The sequence below is a fragment of the Gekko japonicus genome, unplaced genomic scaffold, assembly GCF_001447785.1.
Source record: "Gekko japonicus isolate JY-2015 unplaced genomic scaffold, Gekko_japonicus_V1.1 scaffold2183, whole genome shotgun sequence".
NCBI lineage: Eukaryota > Metazoa > Chordata > Lepidosauria > Squamata > Gekkonidae > Gekko > Gekko japonicus.
Window position 1 is genome coordinate 39,856 of NW_015175428.1, and position 4,603 is coordinate 44,458.

At 48.0% G+C, this 4,603-nt stretch overlaps 1 protein-coding gene across 1 annotated transcript in view; it reads right to left on the reverse strand.

The window, feature by feature from the left end:
• Window positions 1-3,796, reverse strand: part of PIK3R4 (phosphoinositide-3-kinase regulatory subunit 4) — a 32,947-nt gene extending 29,151 nt beyond the window's left edge. Inside the window, exon 1 of the mRNA XM_015425826.1 lies at window positions 3,737-3,796. The gene's annotated coding sequence lies outside the window, so the exon portion shown is untranslated. The remainder of the gene's footprint in view (window positions 1-3,736) is intronic.
• Window positions 3,797-4,603: the final 807 nt, after the last annotated feature.

A 4,603-nucleotide genomic window follows, 5' to 3' on the forward strand; every position in this document is an offset into this window, starting at 1 on the left:
AGCCCCTCCCGTCACTGAGAGGGGAAAAGTAACCAGCGCGTTAAAGAAGCGGTTTTGAATGTGCCCTGAAGAGACTTTTTAACAGAAATTCAAAGGAACATTACTAACAAATTAACATAGAAAGTAACTGGAATGGAAAAAAGATGTTTGACAACACGCAGAAGAAGCCTTTGATGATTGGACATTACTAACAGTTTAATCTAACAGTTAATACATCACTCAGCTTTCTCTTCCTCCCACTATATACCCTCCTTATCTTTCTTTTTAAGCGAAACTCCTCCCCTTTTTAGGGGAGTCAATAAAATCTTTATACAAAAAAAAAATAAATGGGGGGGGGAGCGGTGGAACCCAACTTTAGTGGGTTAAAATCTAAATTGAAACTAATTTGAAACTTTATTTTCATGGTGGTGGATCACCGGCACTTTTGGCCGAAAAAAATAGATCACGACCTGTTCGAAGTTGGACATGCCTGGCTTATACAAATGACACAAATATAACATTTCTTTTTTTTTTAACCTGCAAGTTACTATGCATATTAAATATTTTTCAACAACCGCTATTTGATTAATCCTTTGTTTTTAATCAATACTAACTTTAGTTTACTTTTGTACAGATTTGATTTTAAAATATTGATTTGAAACAAGAGAACAAGGTTTGGGGGATACCTTAAGAGAATTTAATGAACAGTCCTACCAAAGATCCCTGTTTTGTATATACTCCTGACTGAATCTTATTAGATTCTAGCAGCTTAACTGCTGCTTCATTACACCTGTACAGTGCAATCCTAGAGTTACACACCCTTCTAACTCCAATGTTTCCAATGGACTTAGAAGGGTGTAACTCTGCTTCGGATTGCGCTGGTAACCCGACCGCAATTCTACAAATATGGTATGAATTTATTTAAAGGAATCGATCTTTGATAAACAAGATGATGTCAAAATGTTGCGGAAGGGCTGTTTTGTAGACCTTTAAACTTCTGGTACCAAAAGTAACTAAAACAAGGGTCGTTAATAGTAATGGATGCACATTGTACCCCAGGCTGAATTTTATGATTAACAGACCCTCTAACGCACTGATGCTTTCATTTGATCTCGTGCTGGGCTATGTGGAGGCCAATGAGGATGGGTGGCGAGGGAGACAAAGCTGCTACATTGTCAGTTCATATCTTGTAGGGTTTGCACCTCCAAAAGTGTTAGCTGGGACAGGAACTGTCTCACAGACTTATACATAAGTCTCAGTTGGACTTATGTATAAGCAGGCCAAACAAGTGAATGGTTAGGCAGAAAATCATTCCTCAGGAGACTTTGGATGTGATAAAGCGGGCTAGTACAGTGGATGTTTGAGGAGGAGACAATAGCTATATCAAAGCCCAATTTCTGAGGGAAACTTGCTTAAGATTTGTCATTTTTGAGAAGAGCTCACATTTATACCATGAGAATCCCGAGGCTGAGAGAAGGCCTCAAGAATAAAAGCTTGGCTGTCAACTGTTCTGTGCATCCAAGCTGTTGACACTACAACACTGTAACTTGATGAGTCTGGCAAAAGCTGTGTATTACTTGTAAATAGTTTTAAGCAGGGCTTTTTTTGTAGAAAAAGCCCAGCAGGAACTCATTAGCATAACAGGCCACACCCAACAGCAGTATCAAATTAGCATATTAGGCCACACCCCCATGCCTTCCCTTGGCTTGTCCAGGCGCCCCATGACTGCGGGGAGCCTGGGCAAGCCGACACTTGGACAGGCCGGGTAAGGCACAGGGAGGCGTCTAAATGCCTCCCTGATCCTTCCAGGGGCCCCCCTGGCCCACCTGCCTCGGAGTCGCCGGGGGTCACTCTCCAGGCCTTCCCTCTGTAGCCACACACGCAGAGGTTTTGGCTGTAGTAGGCGTGGCCAACTCTGAAGCCAGCCGGAACTCCGTTCCTGTACGTTCCTGCTCAAAAATAGCCCTGGTTTTAAGCCTCATTACTGAACCTACTTATTTCTCCTATTCCTGGTAGCGAATAAAAGTTATGTTTTTATCCTGTTTGCCTGTTGTCTTATGCAAAACAACTGCATTTATAAGGTCACTTGGGCCGTCAGTAGAAGGTTAGGGGACAGCCTATCTCCCATCCCAGACTGCCAATGACAGACTCTAGGGGACATTTTGGGAGGCCTTGGTCACTTTCCTGCCAACCTAGTAGTTTGAAAGCAAGAAATTGCAAGTAGATAAATAGGTACCGCTTCGATGGGAAGGGAACAGCGTTCTGTGCGCCTTGGCGTTTAGTCATGCCGGCCACATGATCACAGAAACGTCTTCGGACAGCGCTGGCTCTTCGGCTTTGAAACGGAGATGAGCACCGCAACCCTAGTGTCGGACTCGACTGGCTTTCGAGCAAGGGAAACCTTTACCTTGGTCACTTTAGGGTACGGTTGCCAGGTCCTACTTTCTTCCCTGCGGGGGGATCTTTGGGCCTTGTTGAGATCTTCTGGGCTTGAGCCCAAGTTTATCATAAAGTTTTGCCCAAAAACTAGAGCATCACCCCCGATGTTGGAAACACGATGACGTCAGTTCCGTGTGACATCATCACAACACATTCAGGGGCAACTGCAGGTGGGGTTTCCCCCTGCCGGCCAGTTGACTGGTGGCGGAAAGATGCCCACAAAAGCAGGGGAACCCCCTCCCGGACCGGGATCCTGGCAAGTCATGTGATTAGTCTTCATATGATGGTTGAGGCAGGGATGAGAAGGAATCTCTGTCAGGGTCTTGTGGCGGTTCTTGCAACCCATACCCACTCCCCGGGTTGCCAAAAGTGGGTAGGGAAAAATCTGGAGATTTTGAGGGGCAGAGCCTGAGGAGGACAGGGTTTGGGGGGAGGCAAGGACTCCGTGGGATATTCAAATCAAATCAAATCAAATCAAATTTATTAAGAACAGTCATAAGACCAGCAAAATAAACCAAAATAGTACAACACCGAGTCTACGACATAGAATCCTTGCAGCCTTAAATACTAAAATACAAAACCGGTCAATTCCGTCATTAATGGCTCGAGTTACAGTACATTCTACGCTTTTTAATTACCAAATAACAATATTTAGCAACATTGCGTGAGACAGTATCATAAGTATCGGCCAATAAAAACTTCATCAAACATTCCTCGGCATATGTACTCCATGGGATATTATTCCACAGAGTCCACTCTCCAAAGCAGCCATTTTCTCCAGGGGAACTGATGTCTGTGGCCAGGAAATGATTTCTAATCCTGGGAGAGACACAACCCCCGCCCCCCTCCTGGAGGCTGGCAGCCCTACCAGCAACACTGGCATAGCCACCTTTTACAACAGCAAAACAAAACCTTAAGGGCAAACAAAATTTATTTCAGGAGGAAGTGTTTTTTTCGTGGGGAGAGCTCCCATCTATCAGCTGCACTGCTTTTCACAGGTTCGCTGCATTCCAGACCGGTCGGGTTTCTGCCCGCCTGCCAGGGGGCTATTAAATGCAGCGCGCGTGGGAGAGAGGCGGCACACTGCGGGATTCGCTCACTCGCCCCGCGTGCTTCATCCCTGGCCGTGTAGTCCTCGTCAACACCTGGAGAGAACGTGGCGTCTGCGTGATAGGAGAGACGTGGCTTCAGACGAAGGAAGGCATTCCGTGGAGCTGCGGAGGGGCCATCCCTCCACACCTAGCGGCTCCATCGGCACCCATAAGCCGTGTTTACTAAACACACAGTCCCTCCCTCCCTGAACAGCCTCCTCTCTCACCTGCGAGCAGGGCCGAAGGCAAGCGGCCAGAAGCCTCCGCGCCCGCCCAGCGGTGACTCGCCAGCCTCTTTCTCCTCCTGCCCCGAAGCGAGTCTAAGCCCGCGGAACCAGGGTTGGATCGCCCCGGGAGAGTCGGTTTCTTCCCTACGCGGAACCGGTAACCATCACCCCGGAGGAAAGAGGCGGTGTTGTGAGCTCACATCCTGGCGGGGCGGAGAAAGAGGCTGGCTTCGGCGGAGGAAGCACGGGCCGCGTGTGCTTCGCAGCGCCCCTCCCGCCTCTGGCCGCCGAGTCGGGCAAGCTGAGAGAGAGAGAGAGGAGTCGCTTGTCTTAGGCTGGCGAGCGGGTGCCTCTGTCAGCCCCTCTGAGCCTTGGCTGTGAAGCTTCAGGAGAGGGAGGTTTCCAGGGATGCCTGCTGGAAATCAGCCGGCGGGGAAAGAATCCCATAGGATTTTGGAGTGTTTCAGAAATGGGGGGAGGAGGGAGATAGGGAGAAGGGCTGTGTGAGGCTTATTTGAACTTACTATCGCATTTCACCTGGCTGGCAGGAAGCACCGATAAACGCAGCGGGGCATATTTCTGCGTGGTGGTGTATATCGGTGGATCCATGTTGTTGTGTAAATTATGTGTTTATGGGGGCTTGGAAACACCACAGCAGATCTGCAGTTCCAGGGGGGGTGGGGCATATTTGGGCGGGGGTGGGGGTGGATTTGTTTAGTGGGGGTGCAACTAAACAAAAAAGTGACAGCAGTGCTGGTTTGGATGCATCTTAATAAACCACTTTCGGAGTACTTTCCAACTGGATTTTACTGTGTGAGCTGGCAAAATCTGTTTGGAAAGTGCATTGAAAGTGGATTTGTTTTAGTG